Source organism: Panthera uncia, chromosome B1 (assembly GCF_023721935.1).
Source record: "Panthera uncia isolate 11264 chromosome B1, Puncia_PCG_1.0, whole genome shotgun sequence".
Classification (NCBI taxonomy): Eukaryota; Metazoa; Chordata; class Mammalia; order Carnivora; family Felidae; genus Panthera; species Panthera uncia.
In genome coordinates this window covers 23,213,961-23,226,676 of record NC_064811.1, presented here as the reverse complement: position 1 = coordinate 23,226,676, position 12,716 = coordinate 23,213,961, and positions in this window count along the sequence as shown.

Genomic DNA, 12,716 nt, shown 5'->3' with positions numbered 1-12,716 from the left:
ATCTATATTTTACAAAGAAATGAAGAATCCTCAAAAAGGTAAGAATGTGTGTAAACATTGGACTTGTTTTCTATTTTTAAACTATTTTAAGCTTATAACTGAAGATCTCAAGCCAACAAATTTCAAGAAAACAAGTTGATGAAAACAATAAGACAAACTTGAGAATGCGACAATGAAAATATACTTTTTTAATGTTCTCATACATGAAGTGATAGGCATTTGCCTAAAGGCTGACAGTGATAAGTTAAATGTACAAACTTTAAATGCTAAATTTCCACCAAATTAAGAAAAAAATGAGAGTGAGAGAGAGAGAGAAAGAGTTATAGCTAATAAGTTTACACTAATTTGGTGGGATCTAAATAGGGTTGGTGTGTTAAAGAAGACAAACAAGGCCTAACCTGTCATATCTTATAACAGTAAACTACAGTTTACTTCAGGAAAATGATATCGTAAAGGCAATGAGGTAAAAACATGCTTTGTTGCCAATGGCTGCCTTATATGCGAGTAATCTGGAGATACTGAACACAGACTTCATTTACTTTCTCTTTGCAGGATTGTACCTGGGTTACTTTTTCTTTTAGATTAGGATCCACTGACCTCTGAACCTGAACACCTCAGACCCAGGTTGCTCAACAGGGAATCTTGGCTGGGTTTCCGATACCCTGCTGGTCATGTAGGTAATTTATTGCTATGTGATCAGCCACAAAAACAGAAACCTGGGAGGGTCTCAAGAAAACCAGGTGTGAAGCATCAATCTTGCTGTTACACTACTGACAAGTTGGCACAAATCGCTCCTGAATTTGTTTCAGATCCAGAGCACTGTCAATCAATATGTTTATGCACGACCAGTGGTCAGTGCCATGCAGGTATATCTCCAGTTCAGCAAAATGGCTCAGGCCAACCCCAAGCCTTCTGGAATGAGCTCTCACATCATAGTCCACTCCACTGTCCAACGGACAAAGACTTTTTATGACAAAACAATTGTTTTCAACCTGACAGAGTTACAACACCATGTAATCAATTACGCAATCAAAATGTACACAGATATCTAACATTTGCAGTAACTGATGATATGGAGTTAAGCAGTTTAAGCATATAATAATACCAACATAACTTTATGAAATACGTTTTATGCAATATTTTTTGCAGAAACTTTCTTACCTCCCAAATCCGTAGTCAACTGCACTTTCAGTATACATTTGTGCATAATTAAAAAACGTAATCAATCAATCATTAATCACATTTAAATCTGTCTCAGGTCAATTCTCCTCCATATGAGTAATGTCTTGAGAGGGTTCATTTGATTCAATGTTCCAGTACACTTAATCATCAACAGTACTGTTATGGTTTTGTTTTTTGTTTGAGGGGTTTTTTGTTTGTTTGTTTGTTTTCTTTTCTACTATTATTTTTGCTTGTGATTCCTGTATTTCACTATATAATACTGCTATGTAGTACTTCAGTACATTGCTACGATATAAGCTTGACATCATAATAGTACTTTCCTTTTGCCCCATCCAACAAAACCTATTTTATTCCATCTATAATACGTTATTTCTCATAAGAATATAGGTCAGAGGCCACGACTCTGTTATTCCAGGATTCGAATGTCTTGAACCCACAACCAGATTCCTTTTCTAAAATACATGAATTAACAGGTATTTGTTTCCACTGGAAACGTTCCCATGCCAAAGTTCTTCTATCACCCATAGGAAGTACTTTAGTTCTGTTTGAGATTTGTCTTAAAACATCCATTAGTTGCAGTTGTGGCACTAGAATTGTCCAAGATGATCTCATTAGATCATATTATTCTCCACTTAAAAATCTTCATGGATTAGGTGGCACATACATCTTCCACAGTGTTTACCTCAGCCTCTGTAAGAACCCTCAGCCATTTTGTCTAGATAGTTCAGATTTCTTTAGAAGCACCATATCTAATATTCTACTATATTTCAGGATGTAGGCTTGCTCCTGTGTCTGGGTTTGAACATCTTTATGACCTAATTTCAAAGTTTAGATTATTTGGACCATGTTATTATCTCAAATAGCTTGCCACTCTGGTTAATCTACCTGGAATAGGATGCGTTCAAGATGTCTTATCAGTGTTGGCTATCTTCTTTATATCTTTGTATTTTTTGTATGTGTTTTCTCATTAGAAGAGACTTTTAACTGGCCTATATTCCTATCCCTATTCCCAATTCAGCTAACGTTGTCTTATTTCAAATGGTCAATTCTGTTTGATTCACCAGCCATATTGCTGTCACTGAGTAGTGACTGCTGCTGTATTTCAGTCAAGAACTAAATACGGATCCCCCAAATTTTTGAGTCCCCAGGACTCAAGGATAATGAGTAGTAGTCATCTCCAAATGGACATGGGTTTGAGTATAACATTATACTCCATATAGCCACTTACATGAAATTTCTGACTTTTTGTGCTCAAGAATATAGGACCACCAAGTTATATCCAATTCTGATTTGTTGCCAGTGATCAAAGTGAACCAATTGCCTCTCCAACTCTTCTCAGCTTTCTACACACAGTGACAGGCCACATAGCTAATTTTATACATGATATCATGACAGGAGGTCAGGCAGCAGACAACCTTCTGCCATTGTATCCTGGAGCCCTTCTTATGCCTTCATTATGAAAATTAGTGGCCATGCAAGGTTATTCAGAGTATTAGCGGTCAGTTTTCTCTAGATTTGACTTGGTAAATATTCCTAACATGAGTCCGTGGTATTCTGTAAAGCAAGAACCTAAAGCCAGAGGCACATTTGGATTTTTCCACATGGCCGTAATCAGAACTCACATCTGTTTATTCATTTTGCGTGTGTAGACCACTCCCTGACATATTCTTATTAAGCTGGCTGTTATTCAGCTCAGTCTTTATTTTCCAAAAAAGAATTGTCAGCAAAAATTCCGGTAAGGGAGATGTTACCAAAGTGTAAACATTTTTTCATCATGCACTGCAAATTTTAAGTACATTTTTTCCCTTTCTCCTGAACATCCTCATATCATACTAAAATAATTCTATAGCACCTAAAATGTTGTTTCCTAGGCAATACTGTTTTACATGCCTCTGTATCCAATAGACCTTTAAAGGGATTCTTCTCCAGTACCAGTCCATTTCACCACACATTTATAAAAGACTTGAATCCCACAATAGCAGTTGTGTCAAAAACTCTGGCTTTGTTATAGATTATTTTTCTCCAGTATTACTTTAACATTAAAAGTATGAATTTTAGTGTCCAGCTCTCCAAGTTTATCAAAATCTTTCTATGTTGGAAAATCATTTAAACTCAGATAATTTAAGCATATCTATCTTGTAGTTTTCACCTTCTTGGAAATTTAAGGAAGACAGTGCTGTGAATTCCTCCAGCTTCCTATAAAATACCATCAAAATTTTGGCTGGTACACCAAAAATTTCCTCCTTTTTTCATACTATACTTAGAAGTCATCTAAGGACTTCCAACTGTAAGAGCCCAAATTATTACTGTCTTTCTTATGTTGATTCTTTTGTAAAGCCTTAACTGTCTTATCTTGAAGTCCTAGGTGGTGGAACCGAGATAACAGCTCTACAACTATCTTGTTTATAACCCCCTGAAGTCCCAATAGCAAAGTCCCCATAGGACCCATGGTGATGCATTAGTTTGCTACAGTTACCACAAGAATGGTGGCTTAGACAACAAAAATTTATTTCTCATTGTTCTGGTAGAAGTCTAGGTTTCTCACTCTTCTGATAGAAGTTAAGGTTCAGGTATCTCTCTGTAGGTTTAGTTTCCTCTGATGCTTATCAGTGTGACTGGCAGATGGCTACATACTTGCTGTGTCTCCACATGGTCTTTCCTCCCTGCACACAGATCCTTGGTGTCTCTTGTGTGTCCGGATTTCCTCTTCTTACAAGAACATTAGTCATATTAGATCAAGGCCCACCCTGATCTTATGACCTCCTGTAACCTGAATTACACCTTTAAAGGCCTTATCTCAAGAGACTCTTAAAAACTGAGAACAAACTGAGGGTTGATGGGGGGTGGGAGGGAGGGGAGGGTGGGGGTTGGGTATTGAGGAGGGCACCTTTTGGGATGAGCACTGGGCATTGTATGGAAACCAATGTGACAATAAATTTCATATATTGAAAAAAAAAAGATGCAAAAAAATAAAAAAATTTTTAAAAAAGGCCTAAAAAAAGGCCTAAAAAAGGCCTAAAAAAAGGCCTAAATAAAGGCCTAAAAAAATAAAGGCCTATCTCTAAACACAGTCACATTCTCAGGTGGTAGGGTTTTGAATTTCAACCCCTGAATTTGATATGATGACAAAATTCTGTTCATGATAGCTGGTGAGGTTTTTGGGGTTTTTTTTTGTTGTTGTTTTTTTGTTTGTTTTGTTTTGTTTGTAGTCTCAATCATAATCTGAAAATAAAGATCCACATCACAGACCGAAACTCCCTCACAGCAAGTAGTTTGGGGAGAACAGGCATGAGCTCCAATGTCTCCCTTTTGAAGGACCGTATCAGATGTGCTTTCTCTTTCTCCAGTCAGGAACCATTGACGTGTGCACACAAGTACTCAGAACTAGAGAGCCCAAGAGAGTCTTCCCCATGACCTCTTATACTCTGGTCAAACGGTCTATTTCAGCTGCAAGAGCAACCCCAAAGGCAGAGACCTCTGAGGGTTTCCTGAAAATAGCTAAAAATCATTGAGCTCACTGTTTTCAAATAAACATTATGACAAAGTACAATGCAGAACCCTGAAACTGACCTAGGAATCAGGGTTGTAAAAACACTGTTAATCATTATAATTCACACATTGACAGGTTTATTCATTTTCCCAACTAAATAGATTTGACTAATTCCAAGCCTGCTAGAATAAACCCTCACAGCATACCAACACAGACAATGAAGTGTCATCCTAAAACACTCAATTAACAATGCACATTTTTTTTAAAAAAACAGAAAAGACAAAGAACAAACATATGCGGTAAATAAAAAACAAGTAGAAAATGATAGATTTAAGCCCATGAAAATCAACAATCACGTAAAGGATAAATAATCTAAACTACCCAATTACAGTACAGGTTGTCAAATTGCATGCAGAAGCAAGACCCAATTATATGCTGTCTTACAAGAAACTTAGTCTAAGTACAAAAACATAAATAAGTGAATAGTAAAGGGATAAAATACTATATACTATACTGACACTAACCAAAAGGAAATGGGACTGGCTACATTATTATCAAAAGAAGTTGATTTCAGAACAAGCAATATAATGAGAGATAAAAGTGAACATTTCATGATAGAGACAAATTCATCTAAAGCCATGACAAACGTAATGTTTATGTAACAGATAACTTTAAAATTAGGGAGAAAAAAAAATCCTGTTAGGCCTTAAAGAACACACAGTTAAATCCACAGTTACATTTAGACATTATAGACCCCTTATTTCAATAAGTGAATTATAGATAGATGATAGATAGATAGACAGAATAAGTGATAAAACTCACCAAATATCTAGAATACATGTACAACATTATGAGCCAATGGTATCCAATTTGTACTTATAACTATTTACTAGAAAGAATACACATTCAAGTATGCAAAGATCATTTACTAAAATATACCAAAATCTGGCCAATAAAACAAATCTTACATTTAAAAAGAATCAAATCTTACAAAATAAGTTCTCTAAACAAAATGATATTAAATTAAAAATTTAATGAAGATATCTGGAAAATCCCCAATTTTTTAGAAACTAAATACCATACTTCTAAAAAAAGCTATGGGTCTGGGTCACACAGAAAAAAAAAAAAAATCAAAAGGAAATTTAAAAGTATTTGAACTAAATAAAAAACATATTATATCAAAATCTGTGAGATTCATCTAAGGCAGTTTTTTTTTTTTTGCCAGTTATTTGTTTATTTTTTAAACTTAAAACACTTTTTTATTTTTTTTTATTTTTTTATTTTTTTAAATATGAAATGTATTGTTAAATTGGTTTCCATACAACACCCAGTGCTCATCCCAAAAGGTGCCCTCCTCAATGCCCATCACCCACCCTCCCCTCCCTCCCACCCCCCATCAACCCTCAGTTTGTTCTCAGTTTTTAAGAGTCTCTTATGCTTTGGCTCCCTCCCTCTCTAACATCTTTTTTTTTTTTTTTCTTCCCCTCCCCCATGGGTTTCTGTTAAGCTTCTCAGGATCCACATAAGAGTGAAAACATGGTATCTGTCTTTCTCTGTACGACTTATTTCACTTAGCAGAACAGTCTCCAGTTCCATCCACATTGCTACAAAAGGCCATATTTCATTCTTTCTCATTGCATCTAAGGCAGTTTTTATAGAGAAATATGTAGCACCAAATGGATATGTTACAAAATAGAAAAGATCTAAACAGCCTCATCTTGTGCCTTAGGACACTGGAAACAGAAGGTAGGGGTGCCTTGTGGTTCAGTCTGTTAAAACATCTGACTCTTGATTTTGCCTCAAATCATGATCCTGTGGTTCGTGGGAGTGAGTCCCGCATCTGGTTTTGTGCTGATAGTGCAGAGCGAGCTTGGGTTTCTCCTTCTTCCTCTCTCTCTCCCTGCCCCTCCCCTGCTCTCTCTCTCTCTCTCAAAATATATAAATAAACATTAAAAAAAAAAAGAAAGAAAGAAAGAAACCAGAAAAACAGAAGGCCAAATCCAACCTAAACTAAGTATGAGAAATAATCAAAATCAGAGCACAAATTAATGAAATAGAAAATTAAAAAAAAAAAAAAGAATCAATGAAAGAATCAATCAGATAATAAGAATCAATAATAATAATATTGATATCAATGTTATTGATATGAATAACATTTATATATATATTTTTTAATGTTTTTATTTATTTTTGAGACAGAGAGAGGCAGAGCATGAGCAGGGGAGGGGCAGAGAGAGAGGGAGACACAGAATCTGAAGCAGGCTCCAGGCTCTGCGCTATCAGCACAGAGCCCAACGCGGGGCTCAAACTCACAGACTGTGAGATCATGACCTGAGCCGAAGCCGGACGCTTAACCGACTGAGCCACCCAGGCGCCCCAACATTTATATTTTTAATAGAGATTAGGTAAAACAAAAGAGAGAAGGAATAAAATACTAATATCAGAAATAAAAAAGGGTAGGGGCGCCTGGGTGGTTTGGTCGGTTAAGCGTCCGACTTCAGCCAGGTCACGATCTCGCGGTCCGTGAGTTCGAGCCCCGCGTCAGGCTCTGGGCTGATGGCTCGGAGCCTGTTTCCGATTCTGTGTCTCCCTCTCTCTCTGACCCTCCCCCGTTCATGCTCTGTCTCTCTCTGTCCCAAAAATAAATAAAAAACGTTGAAAAAAAAAATTAAAAAAAAAAAAAAGAAATAAAAAAGGGTCATCTTTACAGATACCCATTACATATATTGAGTGGAAAATAAATAAATTATTATGCACAATTTTATTCCAATAAATCAATTTTTATGACACGGGAAAATGCTTTGATAGTTACTAAGAGCTACTAATGCTCTTTCAAGAAACTTTCAGGCCCAAATAACTTCACTGGTGAGTATCTTATCAAGTATTTAAGAAATACATCAACCACGCATGAACTCTTCAAAGAAACTTAATATGAAAAGATAGGTTCCAAATAATTCTATGAATCCAGCGTTAACCTTATACCAAAGGTAGACAAAGACATTAGAAGAAAACTACAGTACAATATTCTTTACAGTGACATAAATATTGTAAACAAATTTTCAGCAAATTGAATCCAACAATATATATATATCTTAAAGGCTAATCTCTCTATTTTTTGCTTAATATAATTTTATTTTTTAATCTAATTTATTGTCAAATTGGCTTATATACAACACCCAGTGCTCATTCCAACAGGTGCCCTCCTCCGTGCCCATCACCCATTTTCCCCTCTCCTCCACCCCCCCCCCAAGTTTGTTCTCTGTATTTAAGAGTCTTTTATGGTTTGCTTCCCTCCCTCTCTCTTTGTAACTATTGTTTCCCCTTCCTCTCCTCCATGGTCTTCTTTTAAGTTTCTCAAGATCCACATATGAGTGAAAACATACGGTATCTGTCTTTCTCTGAATGGCTTATTCCAGTTCTATCCACGTTGCTGCGAATGTCATGATTCCATTCTTTCTCATTGTAAAAGCTAATATCTCTTGAGCAAGTTGGGTCTGTCTCAGGAATGCAAAATAAAATTAAAAAACAAAAATGAACAGACGCTGATTTAGAACACCTACAAAAATGTGCCGCTAACTTCATACATGAAGGCAAAAGATTGAACGCCTTTCCCCTAATAGCAAGGGGAAAGAGCCAAGGACGTCTCTTCTCACTGTTGTTGTTCAACACTGCCTACAAAGTTCTAACCAATGCAGTAGAGAAGGGGAAGCATCATGCAGTTTGGAAGGAAAGGTGACTCTATACAAGCCTAGCTTTTCCTTTTCTTGTTGACCTCAACCGAAATATCACAGGCTCCAAAGGGCTTTCTTACGCTGGGATCTGAAATACTCCCTAGTCACTCTCCTACCTTTTCATTTGCTTTAATTTCACATTAGCACTTGTTATTTTTTTTGGTTACAATGAGATTGCAGGCTTTGGAGAGTAGAGACTGATCTACCCTTTCAACATTGTACCCTAAATTTGAGAAGAATTCCTGGCACACAGTAGGTGATCAATTCATTTACTGAATAAAAGAATATAATGAAATTCAGTAAAAGAATTGGTGAAACTGGAGTGCCTGGGTGGCTCAGTCGGCTGAGCATCCGACTTTGGCTCAGGTCATGATCTCATGGCTCATCAGCCCAAGCCCCGCGTCGGGCTTTGCGCTGACAGCTAGGAGCCTGGAGTCTGCTTCAGATTCTGTGTCTCCCTCTCTCTCTGCTCCTCCTCTGCTCGTGTTCTCTCTCTCTCAAAAATAAACAAACATTAAAAAAAAAAAAAAAAGAATTGGTGAAATTAATACAAGAGTGCAAACTTGTCTGCACAAATATATATTAATGTCATTACTAAAAGTAGTAGTCCTTAGCCTTATTTTTTTCTGGTCTTTTAGTTTAGATAAAATGTGATTTATTTTAAACTTTATATCTACTTCGATAGTTTATGTCATTAAATTTTGTCCTATGTGTAGAAACTGACTCATTTTTCCCCAGGGCTATTTTATAAATTTGGATATTAAAAATAATAATTTCCTTACTTGAAAATGTCTAATTGACCAAAATCAATCCAATGTTCTTCTTCATAAGCTCTTTTTTTAATGATCAACAGTTTTATGCTTTCTTAAGGGATCAATAGTTTTATGAAAGTTAATTTGAGATCTTTAAAAGACAGAACTTTGATGCAAATATATTTCATATTGCTAGCCATCTTAAACATAAAGAGGACATATTAAAATTAATTCCATTATATAAGTTCACCTGTATGGCTATAATTTATTTTAAAATATTATGGGACGGTGTGTTACACTAAGATATTAAGGTATATAAGTTTATGTTAAATTTTCTCAGATTATTGGAGTATTTGTGTTCTTTGAACAGTTTGCACAATAGTTGTCTGTTCGTATTTGATGTTAGTACTATTAATACAGATCTATCAGCTTCTCAGACCTCATTATTTTCCATGTATGATTTTCTTTTAAGTGGAAAACAAACTAATAAAATTGTTACAATTCTGTGAAGGATAGAAAAGCCACCTTTGAGCAAGTCCTAAGAGCTTGCTTAATGTCTAAAATGCACAGAATCTGAGAAAAACAAGCACTGCCAGTTGGATGTTTGTTTTTCCCCTATGTCTCTGAGATCCCAGATCATAGTTCTGGGATTTGCAGGTGTCTGAAAGAGTTAATAATTATATTATTTTATACAACCTAATTCTGTGCATAGGACAAACCAGCATTCATAAGTTTATATTGGTTTGTCTCATTCTATGCATTTATGGAGTCCATTCACCAGTTAATATTTCTGGCGTTGGCATAGGTCATATATTATTATTATCATAATTACCCTTGAAATACAACATTGTGGTACTATATTTCACTTCTAAAACAAAAACCTAAAAGTAAGAATTTGGCCTTCCCTACTAAGTACTGACATTAGAAAGTTTAGTATTATTGTTCTCATTTAACCAAGAGAGAAAAATAAATTCTAATGTTTCAGGGTTGAGAGGCGATCTCTTTATGCGTAATATTCCCTCTATCAGTGTGTACCCATACATAGAGACCTCTTCTAGGGCAAAGTTGTAAATCCAGGTTTGTTAAGAGTCAAATTCTAAGATTTCTTTTCTTGGCTCTCGTTCTTTTAACTATAAAATGGAAAAGTAAGTACAGAATGTTGGGAGCATTCTCTCCGTACCATTATTGACGGGGACCTGGAGTTGAATTTAATACTATTAAGTATATAGAAGTGATTTCCAGAAGGATACCTAATTCTATAGGAGAAATCCATTAGGCAAAAATAGTTTCCCTCATGGCTTTTCCATTCTCCTTAGTGCTTTTATTAAATACTGGACTGTCTCATGTGCGCAGTACAAATACATAATCAAAAAGAGAACCAAACAAAAATTTTGCTTACTGCTTAAGACGTTTTGCAATTGGAAAGAGCAAATAATTCCATTCCCTTCCTCTACTCTTATCTCTACCAACCCTGAAGACTCTTGGCTTATTGGCTCCATTGAAACTATGGAGTGGGATAGGTCATAGCAAGAATTGCTCTCACTATCTGTAAGAGCTCGAGGCTTAGAACATGATCATTTTCTAAGGCATGGCAGGAGCAAGGTAGAATAATAATAAGTGAGAGAGTTAATGGCGTACAAACATTGACTAGAACTCTTTTTCTGTTGGTCTGTTTTTTTTCTTCAAAATGAATGGGAATGTCTGGTTCTCTAGTACTTACAAAGTTGATCTCTGCCATTCCAAAAGGCAAAATTGACTAAGAGAAAAATAATTCAGGCTGAATAAATATCCTTATACCTGAATATCCAATTATCTTGTGTAACATTACACTAACACGTGGTTTTCCTATTCAACTCAAATTATAAAATTGCTTCTTCTGTAACTTCTTTAGCACTCATCACCGTAGTACCCAGTAAAGCAACATTATGTAGATTCAATTAAAACCTAGAGCAGTTCAGTGCATTCTGAATGAGACTCATTTGTAAGAAAGAAAACTTTACATCATAGGTTAGGACTGCAGAATTGATAGGAATAGTAAAAAAAAAAAGTGTATTAAAGAACTGAATTCTATTTTAATGGATATGTTTTGACATGTTAGAAACAGCAAATTTATGTTACTCAGAAAAAAATGCATATATATATATATATAGAGAGAGAGAGAGAGAGAGAGGTTGCTCGTAAATGTTGTATGCATGTTATATACATTAGATGCATTGTATATATTATAGGTACATATATATGCCACATTACAGTTATAACATATTAAATGACTTAAAGTATTCTATTGTGATAAATTAGATTCATTTGAAATAGATTTATCTGCAAGTATATGCAGTATTGTGCAAAAAAGTCTCTAGCTTTTAGAATAAATGCTCATGAAATCTAGGGAAAAATAGCTCTAAAGTAAAGGTCAGGATATCTGGAATCAAGAACAAGTCCAAATATGCCATGGCATTTTAAAAAGTGGTTTTGTTAATAGGCTTATGTCACAGTAGACGATAGTACCCGTGTCACTTTTATTTTCAAACCAATTTTTGTTATTGTTATTTGCAATTTTGGTAACAGGCAAAACACTTTTAAAAGTCTGTTTATGGGGCGCCTGGGTGGTTTGGTCGGTTAAGTGTCCGACTTTGGCTCAGGTCATGATCTCACGGTCCGTGGGTTCGAGCCCCGCGTCGGGCTCTGTGCTGACTGCTCAGAGCCTGGAGCCTGTTTCAGATTCTGTGTCTCCCTCTCTCTCTGCCCCTCCCCTGTTCATGCTCTGTCTCTCTCTGTCTCAAAAATAAATAAACGTTAAAAAAAATTAAAAAAAAAAATAAAAGTCTGTTTATAATTCATAAGCACCACTGATACAGTAAGTACTGGCCATGAAAATAAAAATCATACTGTGAATAAAGATGATAAATTAAGACATGCCAAACAGAGGCTGATGTATTGCTAATGGAAAAGGCTGTGTTTGTAAGAAATGTTGTGTGTGTTATGGATTTGAATTGGACTCTAGGTTGAAGAAAGTTAGTTTAAGGAAAGGCTGTTGTAGAGCCCAATTCTAGTCCGGGAAGCTCATGATTTTAGCGAAAATGAATGTTTTTAGATCTTCATGTTTGACCTTAATACATAGAACACCTGCTTTTCTAAGGCAGTATGTGCAGAGACAGGAACTCTACTAAGTATTTCTAAACAGCAATCCAAACTTACTTTATGGGGTATTTACTTCACCATACAGATATAAATGATAGAAAATACTTTTACTTACAAGGTTGAGGCTAAGGCATACTATTCATCCTGGCACTATACCTTCTTGTCCCACTTACGTCTTTATTTTCAGATGGAGGTGGGAAGTTTCAAAGGAAGGTGAAAAAGAACAGTACAGACCACATGGTAACTATTCCTTGTTAAGTCCTCTTAGCACTTTACTTCAACTCCCACAGCTAAATATGTGAATGCCAGAAACTGGAGAAATCATGTTTTGAGAGTGACTGTGCCCAAGCAGACCTACTTCAGAGCCAGGTTGGCAGTGTTAGGAAGTAGTTAGGAACCAGTTATCTTACCCTCGCGTGGAAG